The 20,388-nt window shown below is 42.2% G+C and overlaps 1 protein-coding gene and 1 long non-coding RNA gene across 7 annotated transcripts in view; one reads left to right on the top strand and one right to left on the bottom strand.

Annotated features, from left to right (window-relative positions):
• Positions 1 to 20,388, bottom strand: part of rtn4rl1b (reticulon 4 receptor-like 1b) — a 298,377-nt gene that overhangs the window by 89,149 nt on the left and 188,840 nt on the right.
• LOC147833685 (uncharacterized) overlaps positions 1 to 20,388 on the top strand; it is a 291,750-nt gene that overhangs the window by 182,802 nt on the left and 88,560 nt on the right. The window lies entirely within an intron of this gene.

The following is a 20,388-nucleotide window of genomic DNA, read 5'->3' as shown; positions in this document are numbered from 1 at the left end:
CATTTTTAATGTCGAGTTTGACACGTTTTCATCAAACTCGACACACGGCAGGATCATTGTATGATTTGGGTGTAAAAATTTGCCATGGGAAATAGGGTCATCACATAATCCCTTTTAAATGATGTACTGTAATGCTTCCAACCATTTCTGCATAGACACGCTGTAAAAAAATTGCCTTAAAATATAAAAAAAATATATAAATATATACTAATAATATTTCATATAAAAAAGGTGTATGTATATATATATATATATATATATATATATATATATATATATATATATATATATATATATAGATATATATATATAGATATATATATATATATATATATATAGATATAGATATATATATATATATATATATATATATATATATATATATATATATATATATATATATATATATATAGATATATATATGTGTGTGTGTGTGTTTGTGTGAGTGTGTGTGTGTATAATACCGTTGATTATTAGCCCTCCTGAATTATTAGCCCCGCTGTTTATTATTTTCCCCAGTATCTGTTTAATGGAGAGAATATTTCTTCAACATATTTCTAAACATAAAAGTTTAATAAGTAATTTCTAATAACTGATTTATTTTATCTTGGCCATGATGACAGTAAATCATATTTTATTTGATATTTTTCAAGACACTTCTATACAGCTTAAAGTGATATTTAAAGGTTAGGGTAATTAGGCAAGTCATTGTATAACAATGGTTTGTTCTGTTGACTCAAAAAAAAATAGCTTAAAGGGGCTAATAATTTTGACCTTAAAATGTTAAAAAACAAAATAAATTAAAAGCTGCTTTTATTCTAGCCAAAATAAAACAAATGAGACTTTCTCCAGCAGAAAACAAAATTATTAGATATACTGTTTCCTTGCTCTGTTAAACATTGTTTGGTAAATATTTAAAAAAAGAAAAACAATTCAAAGGGGGTTTAATAATTGTGATTTCAAGTGTATGTATGTATATATGTATATATGTATGTATATATCTTTCAGTGCAGTTTATTATTAAGATTTTAATAGGCCTAAGTGATCAATTGTGTATTTTGTAACTCTCTAAATTGAGTACACAGCATTTTGAAAATAAATCTTTTTATGCATTTCTCAATGAATATAGGTCATTTATTTTGGTGCATTTGAACAAAACAGATTTATTAAACTGATATATTTATTAAAATAATATTTCAGTCACTAAACATACTTAAAAATGGAAAGATAATACATTTAAAATTATGTGAAATATTGAAAAAAAATTACAAACTACAAAAAAAAAAAAAAAATTGTAATTTTTTTTTTGTTTCTCTAGAATTTTTTATTTTATATTTTTTCCCTAACATATTGTAACGTGGGATGTGACACTGACAACAAGGATGCGGATCCAAATGCAGGTTTATTGGTGAGGTCAGGTAAGCAGTGGTCAATACAGGGGCAAACAGATGTATAAGGGCAATCCCGAGTCATAGTCAAAATAACAGGCAGAAGGTCAAAAGGCAGGCAGCAAATAAACGAGGCGAGGATCAAAAACACAGCAAAACAAGACAAAGGAAAATGCATTCATTCATTCATTCATTTTCTTGTCAGCTTAGTCCCTTTATTAAAAGGGGTTGCCACAGCAGAATGAACCGCCAACTTATACAGCAAGTTTTTACGCAACGGATGTCCTTCCAGCCGCAACCCATCTGGGAAACATCCACACATCCACATATATATATATTTTTTTTTTTCAATTTATTTATATTATATATAATATTCAGTTTAATTTATTATCAATTAATAAATTATTTTGCAAACACATACATTAATTCCAGTGTTTATTTTGCAATTATTTAACCTGGTGAATAAAAATTTGAAATGAAATAAATACTTCTATACCTAAATAAATACTTAAACTATTTTTGTGCCATTTGTGATCTTCCATACAAAACCTATTGCCCAGACCTACATAAATGTGTCTATAGTAAATAGCCCTTTTGTCTTTATATAAATCAAGAAATAAATATCAATGGTCTTGATATTGCATTGAAGGGTTGATTCTGATCCTTCTCATATATAATGCTCCTAACCAAGCTTTTACCAAACCAAAACAGAAAAATTATGTAAAATTAAAAAAAAGTCTCATTAAGTTATGATTGTATTAATTTACATTCTACAAATGCTTAATTAAAATAAGAAAACACAATGTTATTATATTATTTTTATATTAGTATTATAATTATTTTGTTAATTAACAAATTTTATTTGTTTAAATAAATTTGAAAATCCATATATAATCAGATATTTCATGGAATATAAATACATTATGAAACATTCAATAAATCTCATCACCAGATAACTGTAAACATTCAACTATAAGTCATCTGAGGTTCCTGAACGAAGCATAAATTCTTCACCACAGTGTCCATAAATAATTCAGTCCTGATGACGACTGATCTGAACTGCTGTTCTGTATGTTCTTCAATCCATGCTTCTATAGCTTGTTGCTAATGGAGCAGCAAGTCCGAATGATCATACTTCTAGATGCCATAAGTGTGCAGCAATACCTCCGAGAACACTTACACATCCTCCAGATGAAACACAAATCTGATTTGATCCAAACTTAGAAAGCGCTCATGCATCCATCGTTGTGGGCTCGATGCTTCCAGAATATTACGCCATCTGTGGTCAGTCACTGGAGTTTTTTCTGATGCTCCATTAGGTCCATTTGCTGTAATCCCAGCAAAGTCCGTCACCGACCCTTCTCATCTCACATGTTTAATAAGACTAGTTTGGAAGGCAGTGCGATGGGCTTTAGCCTTAGCTTCTGAGCTCTCGTGATATGCGCCATGTCATTAATGTACAATCAGGCTCTGGGTTAGCAAGAAAAGGAGGAAGCTTCAAAAGAGCTCTTCCCTCAAGTAGAAGCGAGAGTGTCATTGGTAATCGCATTTGAGTCAGGAGTGAGGCATGGCCTTGAATATTGCACTGCAGGGTTCTGTGCTTTATTAACTCACAACTAGAATGTAGTAATAGTAGTAGTATCATTACAAGAATAGATCGCACAAAGGATGAACAATCTGTCAATTACTCGCCCTCGTGTTGCTCTAAATCAAAATAACTTACTCTCTGTTGTAGAACTCTGCATTTTTCAATATGACTATGTACTTTCAAGCTCCAAGAATGCGTAAACAAGCTTAAAGAAAGCAGTTGTTGTTAAGGCTATTATGGTTTTGAATTTTTTAATGAGTTACATTTTGTTGATTCATCCATTATTTACATAATAATAATAATGTCTCCACTTATTTGAGTACTAAATCTAACCTTAATAGTTGATTTGATAGTCATAGTTGATTTGATAGATGCTAGGCTGTAGTATGCTGTGTTATAATTAGCCGATGTACATTCTTAGTTATTTATTATTATTATTATTATTGTTAGTAGTAGTGGTAGTAGTAGTATAGTAGTAGTGCACTGTTAAATCCAATAGACAACTTTATCAAATGAAAAGAGTTTAGTGAACTCAAAATTTACTTAAAGTTAATTCTAATCATTTGAAAAGAGTTTTGAACTCAATGTTGAAAAATTTATTAAATACCTCATTACTTCAACTTAAATGGAGTAAGTTGACAGTGCTCAAATAGATTCGTTTTTTTTTTTTTTTTTTTTAGCTCAAATCGTTTGTAGCAATTGGTTACCCTTAAACGGTTAGAGTTACCTTAACTTATTGAGTTTTACAGTGGTTTGAGTTCTCTTCATTTATTAGATTTTACTGTACTTAAATTGCTTCGTTTACTCAAATTGATTAAGTTCACAGTTTCTTATTAGGTTTTGTTTTTGAATTTAAATGATTTGTTGCAATCGATTTCCTCAAATGGTTTGAGTTAGCTTAACTTTTTGGGTTTTAGAGTGTAGTAGTAGTAGTATTTGAAATAGGACCATGTACAATTATACATTTATTCACTTAAGTTAGCTATTGGAAATTTTCATTTGCAGTGTTTTGGGAGGTAGTCGATTCATAACATAAAAATACAAAATACATTAACAAGTGCATTGTAAATGAACAATTACAGCACAATTGTAATTGTTCATTTACAGTGCACTTGAAAAATTTTCCAGTATTTCTGGCAACCATACAGCCATACTTTACAGTGTAGGATCATATAATTGTGTAGATCATTATAATTTAATTTATTTAATAAATAAATGATTTTTTTATTTAAAGATATCAATAGATGTACAAGTTGTAATGAGTTCCAACAAGTAATCACTTTCCCTGAAACAAATGATAAGCTAAAAGCAGAATGCCAGTAAGAAACAAGAAAGTCATGAATAGATGATAATCTAGTTGGATCCTACAGAGTCCACAGAGCGAAATGGCCAAACCATTAAAATTTTTATAAACCATGCATCAATTAAAATAAAGTCTAAAATTATCAAAACTCAAAAAACTGCATTTCTCAAAAACCCTGCTGTTATGGTGTTAATTAGGCTTTTTATCAAAAGTTTTTAAAGTCTGCTTGTAAAAAGAGTTTAGTGATTGGGTAACAGTTTCTCTCGCTTATCCCTAGCATGTCAGACAATATGACAAGCGTGAAAAATATTGTAGCGTGCATGATTGTCTTTGCTACATCAATGCGACGACAGTGCCTAATTTGTCTGAAGTTAATCAAGTTAGAACTTATAGTTCTCACCATTTTCTTGACATGCTTTTTAAAACTAAGGTTTGAAATGCCTGTATTCTGTAAGATTATGTAAAAATATTTATTTTTATATCTGCCTTGTGGGTCTCAAATTTAATTTAAATTATTTATTTATTTAGAGAAATCGTTTTTGTTTTGCTGGCCTTAAAGGTTAGACATGATAGTCCCAACCACATTGTATACAGTTATTTTCAGATAATCCCACAAATAAACTAGACCCTGCAAGCTACAGCTCCATATCATTTTGCCAAATGATTTAAGTTTTTTCCTTCCAGCGGTCAAACAAAAGGACCAAAAGACAAAATATGCTGAGCAAACAAATACATATATTTAGCAACAGGATAAAAATCAGAAGCAATGTTTTTACATTTACATCTTTACATTTACAAAGGGTCCAAATGGATACATCAGTGGTAAACTTTTGTACTGTTTAGGTACTAATAGTACCTTTCAGGCTCAGAATGTCAAAATAATGTAACATTGACAATGTACCCCAGCTTCGTAGGACATTGCATTTTGGGTGGAAATGAAAATCGAGTTGATGTCAGAAACCCATGTCAGTGTCCAACATCGGACAGATGTTACATTTTGGTATTTTTCCAACAAAACCTAATACTGTAACAGCCAAATATCAATGTCTAATGATGTTACAACTTGATGTTATGTGGACATTAACACTATGGCATCTATCAGATGTTAGATTTTGGTTGTTGTACCTGACAAATAAATGTAAGTATTTGATGTCAATATGACGTTGGCTTAAGATGTTGGCTCGACATTGGATTTTGGTCACATACCATCCTAAAAACAATCAAATAACAATGCCATTTGACGTTGTTATTGGACATCAAAATAATGTACATTGAATTTTGGTCACCTGACATCATGACTTAAACCTAACCTAATATTAACGTCCTTTGATCTTGTGTGCCTGCTTTTAGAATTTGTATCATTGAAGTAAAGGTAACTCCCAGTGACAGCCATATCACCCTGAAGCCTAAGTGTCAGGTTATTCACTGACACTAAGCAGGGCTTAGCCTGGTTAGCACCTGGATGAGAGACCACATTTGAAAACTAGGATGCTGTTGGAAGTGGTGTTAGTGAGTCCAGCCGATCCTTATGCCCTGGTAAAACCTGGTTTATACTTCTGCGTCGAGTGATCGTCGTGACCCATGGCGCATACAATGCGAGTAGCCATGCATTTAAACTTCTGTGAGCTGTTTCTGTTGCTCTGCGATAACACTTCAGAAACGCTAGCTGGCAGTAGGTGTTTATGTTCCTTTATGTGTTGAGTTTCTTTGCTGGTGTTCTGAACGCCACCTTACTGTACAAGTGGCTCAAACGCAGAATCGGCGGACATGCAACAATTTTAATCATAAGATCAGGGGTCATCAAACTTGTTCCTGATGGGCCGGTGTCCTGCAGATTTTAGCTCCAACCCTAATCAAACACACCTGAACAAGCTAATCAAGGTCTTACTAGGTGTACTTGAAACACCCAGGCAAGTGTGTTGAGGCAAGTTGGAGCTAAACACTGCAGGGTCACCGGCCCTCCAGGACCAGGATTGGTGACCCCTGATAAGATAAACTCAAACAACAAGCTCCTTCCTTCGACACTTGTAAATATTTGCTGCATCGGGCTCGCGCGACTCTACCAAGCCAATCAATCACGGAGCTTGTGCTACGCATTGTGTAGTTACATTTTTTGAGAGGTGCACGTCAACGTCACTGTCAGCCGAGGGCTATGCGTCCACGCATGCGCTTGATGCAAAAGTACTACTATCAGTGAGCACAGAGTGTAACCCCGGTGTCCTGGCCAAAACCCTCCATCGGCCCTTACCCATTATGGCCATCATGGCAGTTAATCATCCCCATCCACTGAATTAGCTCTATCTCCACTACACCAATAGCTGGTGTGTGGTGAGTGCACTGGCTACCTTGTCCTATGGCTGTCGACGCATTATCCAAGTGGATGCTGCACACTGGAGGTGATGTAGAGAGACCACCTCTCATGATTGTAAAGTGCTTTGGGTGTATGGCCATACACGATAAGTGCGCTATATAAATTCACATTACATTACATATAACTGTCTCACCTTTATCATGGTGGTGTCCTGGCAGACAAAATATTAGAAAAGTAATGTGAAGTAAAGTGAATCTTATCCGTAAACAGTAATACTAATGCCTATTGACGGTCAACAACAGGTATCCTTCTACAGTACAGTAGCTGCCAAGAAATACAGGGGACAAAAATAATATGAGACACTCTATCAGTTCTCCACACATCAGAAATCTAATTTTCTCCATCCTCTTTGGTCCTAAAGCCTCTGGAGACGTGTAGAGCTATCATAGTTTGCATGTTTCTGCAGTGTGCGGTTTTTGGAGCTTTTTCAGCTGAGCTGGCTGGAAATGAAGCTCTGTCAAGTATTCTTGTTGAAGGCGATTTTGCTGACTCAGTCTCTGCTTGACATGCCGGCACACTGATATGCTTGACATCGCTCAAGAGCACATAACAAGTGCAGTTTTCTTCAGAAGTTTGTAAAGGGAGAGATAGACGCATCTGAGAATGGCAACAGAGATAGAGGAGGAGATACGCTAAAGCTAGCTTTCAAACGCGACATCTGCGGATGACAGAGCGTGTGAGGTAATGTGTCACAGATAGCGAGAGGAGACTGAAAGATCACGTTTCTTAGAGTGCAGCTGCTGGAGTAATGAGGGGTGATGAATGCCTCGCTCTAATCACTCCGCCGCATTTCAGAAAAGATGAGGAAAACTACATTAGAGAGCCATGGTGTTTTTAGGTAGCGGCAGATCTTAATCAAATCAATGAGGAGCACTTGAAAAAGCATGTTATCTCAACAACGAGAGGTAAACAAATAGCTCAAGAGCCTGGGCTTTTTAGATGCCGCTTAAAAGCTCGTGGAGTCAAGAAATCAGAGAACTCATTTGTAACCCTCCCTTCCCTAACCTGAATGCTAATGGATGGGGAGGATCTCACGAGGAGTGATTGAGAAGGTGTAAAGAGCATATTTGGTAGTTAATGTGAAAGTGAGAGAGCGAATGAGGGGAACTGGATGGATGAAATGGTGGGAGGATTGGGGTAGTTTTCCTATTATGAATCAAAGGAAGATGAGGCATCAATAATAAATCTTGTTCAATTTCAAGGTGTAGATTAGCGCTCCCTCGGCGTGACTTCAGATAGTCTTTACATAATTAAGTTGCAGTGAAGAACTTGAGAGCGCGTCTATTCTCTTATTCCGGCTGATAATGGAGATTTATTGCCAGCGTTGTTGAATATGAATGATTTTTATCGGCTGACCGCTTTAAGGGAGGGGGAGCATCAAGGTAGATGGGTGGGGAAAGGGAAAGTAGCTTTGCCTGTCTCTTTCTATTTGTTTTTCCATTCAGCAATCCATCTATAGTCCATCCATTTATCCATTCATTCAGTGCAATGAATGGTCCATCCATCTATAGTCCATCCATTCATTCATCCTTCTATTGTCCATCCATATATACATACATAATCCATCCATCTAATCATACATACTCCATCCATCCATCCATCCATCCATGCAACCCTCCATTTACACATAATTCATCCATAAATATTCCATACATCTTGTCTATAGTCATTAATTAATCTATAATCCTGTCTCTACATCCATCCATTTATCCATCCATCATTTGGTTTGTCTATCTATATTTATTCTTTTATCTATAATTCTGTACATTTGCCTGCCCATCTATTCATCCATCCATTCATCCATTGTCCATCCATCAATCCATCTATACTGCATCTATCCATCCATCTATACATACATAGTCCACCCATCCATAATCTATCCATCCATCCATAGTCTATCCATCCATTCACCCATAGTCTATCCATTCATTCATACAGAGCCCATCCATACACGCAGAGTCCATCCATTCATAATCTATCCATTTATCCATAGTCCATCCATCCATTTATCCAAAGCGCATCCATCCATACAGTATATCCATTCATACATAGTCCATATATCTATAGTCCATCCATAAATCCATCCTTCTAGTCCATCCATCCATCCATACATACATAGTCCATCCATTTATAGTCTATCCATCCATCCATACATAGTCTATCCAACCATCTATATTACATCCCAACATCTATCCATCCATCCATAGCCCATTAATCCATTCATCAATAGTTCACCCATTCATCCATCCATCCATCCATCCATCCATCCATCCAAAGTCCATTTATCCTTTCATACATAGTCCATCCATCCATACATAGTCCATCCATCCATCAATCCATCCATCCATCCATCAATCCATCTATCCATCCATCCATCCATCCATCCATCCATCCATCCATCCATCCATCCATCTATAGTCCATCCATTCATACATAGTCCAATTATCCATACAGTCCATCCATCAATACATAGTCCATCCATCTATAGTCCATCCATCCATCTATAATACACCCATCTACCCATCCATCCATCAATCTATCCATCCATACATCCATACATAGTCCATCCATCCAAAATCTGTTTATTTATCAATAGTCTATCCATCCATACAGTTTATCCATCCATCCATCCATCCATAGTCCATCCATCCATCCATCCATCCATAGTCCATCCATACATCTATCCATACATAGTCCATCCATCCGTCTATCCATCCATCCATAGTACATCCATTCATCCATTCATAGTCTATCCATCCACAATACATCCATCCATAGTCCATTTTTGGTACATTTCACTGTATAACATTCCTACAACGAGCAGTACAGTATAAGCAATGTATGACTTTACAAAATCTGCTGCATAGCACATAAACAATATAAATATAGATAAGGGCAATATATATAAAAAAAGTTTTTCACAACTGTTTTGGTTCGCAGCTTTGAAACAACCACCTGTCCATCAGTGCTGGTGTGACCTCATAACGAATCACAGTCATGATGGGGCAGTGTGTACCGTGCCCTCCATCATCAAGAAAGGTCGTCTCTATGCGTTTTCTTCCTCACTTCCTGCAGATTTCCATTTGATTTGATGCAAGCCTTTTCTGAACAAGCTGGGGACCCCTCATTCCAGGCAGCAATTCAGAGGGCCAAAGCAAGAGCAATCAATTGTTAAACCAGAGACTGCAAACTAAAAAAGAGGAGCGAGAAAGGCAGCAGACGTATCCATATCAAAAGCTTTAAGGGCTACGGCTAAAAGCGGCGAGACACTGAATGGGACTGAGGGTGTGAGAATGATTAAAGCTAACCTGCTCAGAGCAATGACGGCTGTGCTCTGTTTGAGAGTAACGCCACTCTATCTTACGGCTGACATAATTGATTTCCACTGCTTCCAGGTTCTGCTGTGTTTGTCTGTCTGTCTCTCAACGAAATCAAGAGCAATATTGGACATTTTCTCTGGGCCGAAGAAGGGTGTGATGTGAATTAGGTAGCAGTTTGATCAGTACGCTGAGGTTCTGTGGCACTCAGAACTGAATTTAGAATGCCTGTCTGATTCAGTTCCTGCATTTTAATTGTGGTCTCAAAACAGATTGCACTAACAATTTAAATTTGAATGTAAGGAAGTCTATTTACTGAGTCATGTATTTCCACTGAACATTAGTTGTTTATATTAATGATTGCAAGAGGATTTGCTGAAATATGTTAAAATTAAATATATCTACTGTATATTTAGATGAATTTTCACATTTCAGATATCTAAAATTACTCAAATAGAGCAAAAATGATCTACACTGTAAAAAATATTAATTAATTATCAGGTTCTAATTATTTATTTATTTTTTTGTTCACATGGTGTTTTCTGTTTATTTATGGTTATGAATTGTATTATTGGAGTTATTTAAATCTGCTCTACTGATCTACTTTTGAAGTTGAAAGTTTAACACAGCAGATTAAGTGACTTTTATTTGCACTTTAGTAGTTTAAGACAAGATATTGTTTAAGAAATAATATACAGAGAATTAAGTCTGTAAAATAACATATACTGGTAGTTTGTTGCCAGGTTTCTACACTTTAAAGGTGCAGTATGTGATCTGGCAAAATGCTAACCCTTTAGCACAACAGCTTTGAAAACACAGTCCCTCCCCTGCTGTCCAAAGCCATGCTTGAATGAGCACATTAAAGATGACAGAGATGCACTAGATCATGTCATTCACCAGTTAGAAAACTTTATAGTACTTTATTATACTACAATTCTGAATGAAAAACGTTCGAGGTTACTGAAGTAACCCTTCGTTCCCCGAGGAGGGGAACGGAAGCACTATAAGTGGATTTGATTGTAAAATCCACGCATTGGGAGGTTCGGTTCAGAAGCTACTCGTCTGAAAGAGTATTGAACGGGCCAATTAAGAATGAATTGGCAGCGCAAGCCTGCGCAGGTGAGCGGCATAAGCAATCAACTGAGTATATAAGCTCACCTGGCGCCAGCAGACGCTATCCTTTTTAAGCTGAAGAGACTTTCAACAGCTAAGGGACAGTCATTATGGCGACGGAGTATAGTGCTTCCGTTCCCCTCCTCGGGGAACGAAGGGTTACTTCAGTAACCTCGAACGTTCCCCTTCGGGGGGAACTTCAGCACTATAAGTGGATTTGATTGTAAAATCCACGCATTGGGAGCCCATTGAAAGCGCCATAATGACTGCACCTTACCAACACCCCCGATGAGGAGATAGTCAAGCAAGCGTGACGCACCCACATCATGGGGGGCGCGGTCCTCCAACGTGTCCCTGGCCCTAATTTATCCTACTTCAACAGAAGTTTTACGGATTTATATATATTTTTTGGGAAGTCGTGAGCATCTAGATAATTCTAGGAAAATACGACAGTACGTTGGGAAGCGTGCAATCCCGATAGGGAGGACGCTGCGGAGGCCATCCGTTACCCAAGGGGTGATAGATGGCAGATTTACATATGGACTAGCCCTAAAAAAGGGGGAGTACGCATAGCAAAAGAGTGGTTAGCGGGGAGGGAAGACACGGGTCCGCCCAGGGGGGGGACTTAACCGTGGCGGAATAAGCATATGGGATCGCCTAGTGGGGATCAGCATAGCAGGCACCTTTACCCAAAACGCGGGCTGACCAGCGGGCAGACCTACAACGTAGTGGGCCAGCAAGTGACTCCTCCGCTGAGTCAGTGCTGGGGGCCACGGAGGAATCTGCAGGGCTCACCTGACGGGGAACTTTACTGACAGATAAAAAGGCGCACGTATCTCCGTGTTAGGGAAAATGGCGCAGCAAGCGTGTTTCAACACCCTACCGAATTGTTTCCTCAATCACCAAGGGTTACCTAATACCCTTGAGGAAACCGGCTCCACTCGCAGATTGTAAAACCTTGCAAATGTGTTGGGTGTCACCCAGCCCGCAGCTCTACAGATGTCTGTTAGAGGGGCGCCGCGTGCGCGCGCTGGAGAGGATGCGAAGCTCCGAGTGGAGTGCGCACGCGCTCTCGGGGGACGCGGCTCATCTCGGCTCTGATAGTGAAAGAAAGGCATCCACAATCTAGTGGGAACTTATTTCGGTACGGCACTTCCCTGCTGCCGACCGTTATAACAGACGAAGAGCTGCTCAGATGATCTAAACTCTGAGTGCGGTCCGGATAATACGCAAAACGCGAACTGGACAATAAAGAAGGGCTGGGTCTGCCTCCTCCGAGGGCAGCGCTTGCAGGCTCACTACCTCGTATAAAAAAACGGAGTGGTAGGAACCTTGGGCACATATCGCGGGCGGGGTCTCAGGACGTGAGAGAAGCCAGCCCAATTACAGGCACGAGTCACTGACCGAAAAATGCCTCCGGGTCCCCGACCCTCTAATCGATATCAACGCGACCAGCAGAGCTGTCTTCAGGGACAGAAAGATACTGAGTCGAGGATCGAAGGGATCTGACGCGGCTTGTGTAGCGAGGGCGAGATCCTAAGAGGGCATGAGAGGGGGCGGGATGGATTAATTCGCTTAACACCCCTGAGGAACCGGATGATGAGGTTATGCGTTCCCACGGTGCTGCCAGCCACCGCGTTATGAGAGCGGAGATGGCAGCCACGTAACCTTGAGTGTGGAGGGCGACAGCCTGCGCTCCAGCTTCTCTCGGCGTAAAGAAAGCACAACGCTGATCTGGCAAATTACGGGGGTCTTCTCAGCGAGAGACACACCATTCAGTGAATAGACTCCACGTCAGGGCATAGGCGCGCTCGGGGAGGGGGCTCTAGCCCGAGTGACGGTATTAGCCACCGCAATCGGAGGTTACCTAAGTCTTCCTCGCGTCTAAAATCTCTTCAAAGATCGGCGAGGGTGCCAGGTGGTGCCCTGTCCCTGAGAGAGTAGGTGCTCTCTCGAAGGGACTGCCAGGGGAGGGCTATCGCGAGGGAGAGCTCTGACATCCAGGTCCGGTTGAGCCAGAGGGGCGCAACCAGCAACCTGTTCCTCGTCCTCTTCCTGACCTTGCACAGTAACTGCGCGAGCAGGCTCACTGGGGGAAACGCGTATTTGCGCGTGCCCCGAGGCCAGCTGTAAGCCAGTGCATCCGTGCCGAGAGCACTCGGTCAGGGAAAGAACAACTAGCAATGAGCGATCTCGGGGGAAGCAACAGATCGATCTGGGCTTCCCCGAATCGCGCCCATATCAGCTGAACAGACTCGGGGTGGAATCTCCATTCTCCAGGACGCAAGGCTGTCGTGAGAGCGCATCGGCTGCACGGTTGAGCTTGCCTTAATATGAATGGTGTGCAGCGATTTCAGCCGCGAATGACTCCAGAGGAGCAGACGGCGGGCGAGCTGAGACATGCGGCGAGAGCGCATACCCCCTATACGGCTGATATACGCCACCGCCGCCGTACTGTCCGTCCTGACCAGCACGTGTTGCCGCTCCAGCACCGGAAAAAAACGGTGGAGAGCGAGGAACACTGCCAACAGCTCCAGGCGATATGCCAATGCAACTGGGTACCTTTCCACAGGTCCGCAGCCGCATGCCCGCAACGCACAGCCCCCCAGCCCGTGTTGGAAGTGTCTGCTGAAACGACAACAAGACTGGACGCCTGTTCTAGAGACACCCAGGCCTGTAGGAACGAGGGGTCGCTCCAAGGGCTGAGGGCGCGGCGACACAGCGCAGTAACAGAGACTCGGTGTGCGCGCGCGTGCCATGCGCGTCTGGGGACTCGATCGTGAAGCCAGTGCTGAAGTGGTCTCATATAGAATAATCCGAGCGGCATGAAGCGGCTGCGGATGCCATATGCCCCAGGAGCCTCTGAAATAGTTTCAGTGGGACCACTATTTTACTGTCGAGCTCTCTCAGACAGTACAGCATCAGCTGAGCGCGCTCTCCGGAGAGGCGCGCTGCCATGGTGACCGAGTCCAGCTCCAGCCCGAGAGAAGAGATCCTCTGCACGGGGGCGAGTTTGCTCTTTTCTCGGTTGACCTGAAACCCCCACAGGTGGAAGTGCCAGAGCACTTTGTCTCTGTGCATAATCAACTGCTCCGAGAGAGGGCAAAAATCAGCCAGTCGTAAAGAAATTGAGTATGCAGATGCCCGCGAGCCGAAGGGGCGCTGAGGCACCCTCCGCGGGCTTGGTGAGGACCCGCGGAGACAGAGAGAGCCCGAAGGGGAGGGCTTTGTATTGCCAAGCTCGACCTTCAAACGCAAACCGCAGAAACTGTCGGTGGCGAGGAAGAGTGGAGACATGGAAATACGCGTCCATCAGGTCTAATGCTGCAGACCAACCCAGAGGACGAACGCACCGGAGGATGCGCTTCTGCGTGAGCATTCTGAACGGCAGCTTGTGCAGGCAGCGGTTCAAAACGCGCAGATCTAGGATTGGCCGTGACCCACCGCTCTTTTTGGGCACGATGAAGCGTGGGCTGTAAAACCCACTCTCCATCTCGGCTGGAGGGAGCGGCTCGATTGCATCCTTCGCCAGGAGGACAGCAATCTCCTCTCGCAAGACAAGGGCGGACAGGGGGCTGACCCTGGTGAATACACACCCGTGACTTGGGGGGCTGTTTCGCGAACTGAATCGCATAGCCGAGTCTGATTGTGCGTATGAGCCACCGCGAAGAGCTGGCCCGCGCTAACCAGGCAGGCAGAGCTCTCGCTAATGGACTCATCGCTACAATCGCTGACGTACCAGCAGTGGGGCAGCGCGGAGTGGGTGTGCTGATCCGGGAAGCTCGCGGGTCCCACGGAAAAGCTGGAGGTGAGATATTTGCTCTCACTCCAAACCCGAGCTCCGGAGGGGAGGCTCGAGGGGTGGGAGAAAGGAGACCGTCCTCCCAGCGCTCGTGAGCCACTGGCGAAACGCACCGAATCTGCAAGCTAGAAAGCATAGCGTCCCAGACTGGCAGATTTCGGGCTGTCACATCTGGGGAAGTGAAAAGTGCCCTTTCATAATGTTTTCATGGCAGTAAAAAGTGCCGTTAGAAATGGGGCCCCGCCCTCCAGCGGGGAAAGAGCAAGTTCCCTCTTCTCCAGATGGCCTGTCCCAGGGGCGCTTCGCGGTCCGTTGCCGGACTTAGCGGCGTTCTGGGCAGGGGGGCTGCCTGCTTCCGAGGTGCCCGACGCGCTCGCTTCGCCTGAGGCGTGTGCGGGGGCGGAGCAGCTCTCGTAGGCGGGCGCCTTCGGCGAGGAGCAGGTATGAATGGCACGGCGGGCGGAGCGGGCTACGGACCGCCGATAAAACATCACCCACCAACTGCTCTCTCACCGCCTTGAATTCCTGGGTGAATTCACAGACAGTGTCGCCGAACCTGGCTGGGGATATGGGGAAGTCAAGAAAGCGGACTTTGTCGACTTTGCGCATATCAGCCAGGGGTGGCGCTCCTGGACCACTAATGTGGACATCGTCCTCCCCAACGCACACGCAGCGGACTCAGTAGTCCGAAGAGCTAAGTCGGCGGCGGTGCGAAGCTCGTAAGCCTGGGTTGGACCCACCCTCGTGCAGCTCGGCCAGCGCCTGCGCTTGGTAGCGCTGGTAGGTGGCTATCGCATGCAAGGCGGAAGCAGCCTGGCCCGCAGCTATGTAAGCTCTAGCTCCGAGGGAGGCAGATAACTTACAGGCTTTGGATGGGAGACGAGGCGGACCCCGCCAAGAAGAGGCGCCGCGCGGATTTACCGCCATCGCGCACTCAACCTGAGGAATCGCCACATACCCCCTGGCTGTTTCACCGTCAAGAGTGGTTAGGGTGGAGGAACACGCAGCACGAGCAGAAAAAAGTGCTTTACAAGACCGCGTGAGCCTACTGTGCACCTCCGGGAAGAAGGGAACGCCCCTCTAGTCGGTCCGGCCGCGGAGCTGGGGGATAAACCATCTCCAACCCACGGCCGAAGCAGCCCGGGAAAGCACGGCTAACATGTCCGTTTCAGGATCCGTAGTGACAGCGCTCACCAGCCCGAAGGGGGCGAGCGGGTCTGGATCATCATCGGACAATGAAAGCCCACCCTCCGATGCCGCGGTGGACATCTGGTCTCCGGTGTCATCGGGCGTAAGGGCTACCATCTGTTAGACGGATCGCTTCCCCCGCCCGAAGCTTGGATGGAGCGCTTAGAGGAGCGGGAGGTCCGCGGGCCCGTGGGCGACGGATTATCTCTCGCTGAAACCCTCAGATCTGCCCGAGTGCCCGCTGCAGAGCAGGGGACAACTGGGGTGGTTCACCCTTTTGCAAAGGCTAACCGCGATCTTGCGCAACAGTCATGGCATCGCAATGACGACATGAACTGCCCGCGAGCAGCGCATTAACATGCTGGACCCCCAGACATGTAACGCAGTGCCCGCGCCCATCATCCGAGGACAGGAAACCACCGCATCCAGAAACGCACAGTCGGAGCGCCGTCCTGATAAGGACGTGCTGCACGACTGTGTTGCTCTTTCTGTGAAGTTTGCAACTTTATACGCACCGCTCTGGAGGACCGGACCCAAAGAACGCCAGGCAAGGGAGAAACCCAGCTCGACCGTCTGCCACTGCGTGTACACACTCTGGACCGGGAGAATGCTCTCGTTCGCTCAGAATCGCTGGTCACAGCAGGAGGAACCCTCATCGACTCGATCAGAAAGTCTCTGAAGCGAAAAGGATAGCGTCTGCTGGCGCCAGGTGAGCTTATATACTCAGTTGATTGCTTATGCCGCTCACCTGCGCAGGCTTGCGCTGCCAATTCATTCTTAATTGGCCCGTTCAATACTCTTTCAGACGAGTAGCTTCTGAACCGAACCTCCCAATGCGTGGATTTTACAATCAAATCCACTTATAGTGCTGAAGTTCCCCCCGAAGGGGAACTGTAACATATCTAGCATGTTTTAAGTTGTGTATATTTATAGCGATATTTACTAATGTTTTGTTGTTAAACAAAATAAAAATGTAAATTATCGATGCTGTAAAAGGTTTCTTATGAAACTGAAAATAGTCACATTAATCTTTTGCCGGAAGATTTCAGTGGCTGAACAGCACTTCTGTGCAAATAAGCCAGGGATGTCAAACTTCCTGGAGGGCCGAAGCCCTGCACAGTTTAGTTCCAACCCTGCTCCAACACACTTACCTGTAGGTTTCAAACAAGCCTGAAGGACTCAATTAGTTTGATCAGGTGTGTTTAATTAGGGTTGGAACTAAACTGTGCAGAGCTGCGGCCCTTTTGGAGCTGAGTTTGACACCTGTGAAATAAGCCATTCGTAAAACAACACAATCTACATCAGCTTTGCGTGACTAAAATGGTTTTAAAACACAACATTACTTGTCTAAAAGAAATACTTCAGCCATGTTGTCATCCTTCCTCCTGCTTGCTTTAATATTCAGCTCCAATATTCATTCATTCATTAATTTTCTTTTCAGCTTAGTCCCTTTATTAATCAGGGGTCGCCACAGCAGAATGAACCACCAACTTATCCAGCCCATGTTTTACACAACGTATGCCCTTCCAGTTGCAACCCTTCACTGGGAAAACCTCCAATATTGATTTTTTTGATTAAGGATTTGTTTATACCACTGTCGCTCGTGCCCACGAGACCCCAAATAGCAGATCTGCATAAACGGCTACGCAGATGTACAAACCTACAATTGTTGACAATTGGATGTCTACACAGCCCGACAATTGGATGAATATTTTTGTCTTATGTCTTACCCAGAATGTAAAATATATTTAAAAATACATTTAGATCATTTACTTTAATCATTACTATTGGAATGTGAAGAGAGCACCACAAAAATGTTTCTGAAGACAATCACTTACTGCACCTTTAATTTACAACACAAACACAGACTAAATATCACTTGTAAATTTTAGTTTATACTAAAATAATAAATACACTGTGCATAATACCAAAATAAAAGAGTAATATGGTGTGAACAAAAAGAAAAAACACTATTAAGTTATTTTTATTAAGTTAAATCATAAACTTTAAATGCTGACTCTTATTTGTCATTGACTATGATGAATGTGACACGTGCCAGAGCGCGAATAAAACCCATACCCTGACTCACTGGCGTGATAGCGAGGAATGGAAATAGCAAAGAATAAAGTCTTAAGCATAACTGTAGCGTTCAGTCATCCGGTGTCAGCTTGAATGCTTTACAGTGAGTATATTCTGAGATGAATGAACACAATATGGCCTTCTCATGGCTCCCACCATCATATGCCTGTCTAGACGGCATACAATTGTAACATTACAAATCGATGATTCACCCAACCCTCCACTCACGCACCTCTATTTCTAGGAGGCCAGAAAAGGGTTTGAGCACCTACCTTTGGTCAAATATACTGTAGTGTAAACTTAGTCTAATATTAGTTCTGCATGCGTAGTCCATTACCTCGTATATTTTTTCCCTATCATTCAGAATAGTGCGCAGCAACGTCCACTGCAGGAAAAGCGTGTTTGTTGGAGAAGAAAGGTCATTTGAAGAGCAACGCCGGCCTGGAAGAGCAGAAGCTGCCCATGAATTAGTGATGGTGTTGCTCTTCCTGACTCTGGTTGTACTCTCCAGAACACACATACGCATGCACACATTTTCTCTTAGCTGATGCTTAACCCGTCTTTTTCCAAAGCCAGCTTGGATTTTCGTTGTAGACGTGGATCATGCACCGTCCTCCATCCACCCTTCTTCCAGTTCTGGCCTTTCCTGCCGGTGTGTTGACATGCAATTAACTGGAGCAGAAATGTAGGTTTAATATTTAATCATTCATAAAAAAATAAAGTTCTAGGAAAGTGGAAGGTGTCTCTTTTAGTATGCGCACTTCGCAGATTCTCTCATGCACTTTTTTTTTTTCCACTGGCCCTCTTCTTTCTGCTCTCTCCAGAGTGTGTGGTTGCGTGTGTGTATGTGTGTGAGGGGGAGATGGAGTACAAATTTGTTTCATGTGCATAAAACAGGAGATGGTTAGAGACAGAACACTCAGAGAGCGACGAGGGGGGCATGTGTTTGTACAAAAAACTGTCAATACAGACTTTGTGTACCTTTCTGCGGTTCACCTTCTCTGCATGCGAGTGTTTGTTTTTGCTCAGAAGAACTGTATCAAAATGTCCTTGAGGAGAAAGGATGGTGCGTGAGTGTTATAATATTAGCCTTAATTTAAAAAAGTATGATTTTTTAAAACTTTGAGTAGATAAATTAAGGTAGCTCAGCCTGTTGTTTGCACTGAAAGTGACTTTTTTTATCAATTGAGGATACCAAGACTAATTATTATTTTAATAATTTAATTTATTTGCATGTTAAAAGCACACTAATGTTTGTTAATGGTCACGTGACATGCTACTAAACTATATATAAGGTTTTTTTAGTACATGTTTTTAGTCATTTTTTGTTTGATATTAACCCTTGTGTACAGTACTGTTCAAATTTGTTACCCTTATTTTATGTTAATGGCTTTTTTTTGCCCCATTGACTTCCAATGACGTTAATTATAATGAAATTTTTTGATTGCAAAGCCTCGACACCATATAATCATGCATTCTTGAATGTTGGTAGTTTCACTTGTTGGGAAGACGCACAGTTTGTAATTTTGACTGTTAATCATCAGTTGGCATCATTACCATTTTAGCAGGGGTGTAAAGTAACAAATTACAAATACTCAAATTACTGTAATTGAGTAGTTTTTCTCAGGAATTGTGCTTTACTTAGTAGTTTTAAAAATGTGTACTTTTACTTTGACTTGAGTACATTTTTACTGCTGCATTGGTACTTTTACTGCACTGCTTTCCTTCAACCTGTAGTCACTAATTTAGTTTTCTCTTGTCTATGGGGATGAGAAAAACCAGTCCTGTGATTCCTGTCTTATCAAATCACACATAGAAGGTAAATCACATCATAATGAACTACCCCAAGACATGACTGAATTATAATTGCAGGGAAATCAACCAAATATCAATTTCTAATGATGTTACAGCTTGACATTGTGTGGACATTACCACTATGACGTCTATTACATGCTGGGTTTTGGTTGCCATACTTGATGAATAAATGTCAGAATTTGATGTCAATATGACGTTGGTTTAAGATGTTGGCTTGACGTTAGATATTGGTCACTTTCTAAAGCAACCTAAAATCAACTGAATATTAATGTCATTTGACGTAATTGTTGTTATTAGACATCAAATTAATGTTGTCTTCAGACGCTGGCTAGACATTGAATTGTGGTCACCTGACATCACAATCTAGATCTAACCTAATATTAACGTCTTTTGACTCAGGTGCGTGCTGGGCAATAACTAAATG

The sequence above is a fragment of the Danio rerio genome, chromosome 15 (assembly GCF_052040795.2).
Source record: "Danio rerio strain M-AB ecotype USA chromosome 15, GRCz13ab, whole genome shotgun sequence".
NCBI lineage: Eukaryota > Metazoa > Chordata > Actinopteri > Cypriniformes > Danionidae > Danio > Danio rerio.
The sequence above is the reverse complement of the archived record's forward strand: the minus strand, read 5'-3'. Positions and strand labels throughout refer to the sequence as shown.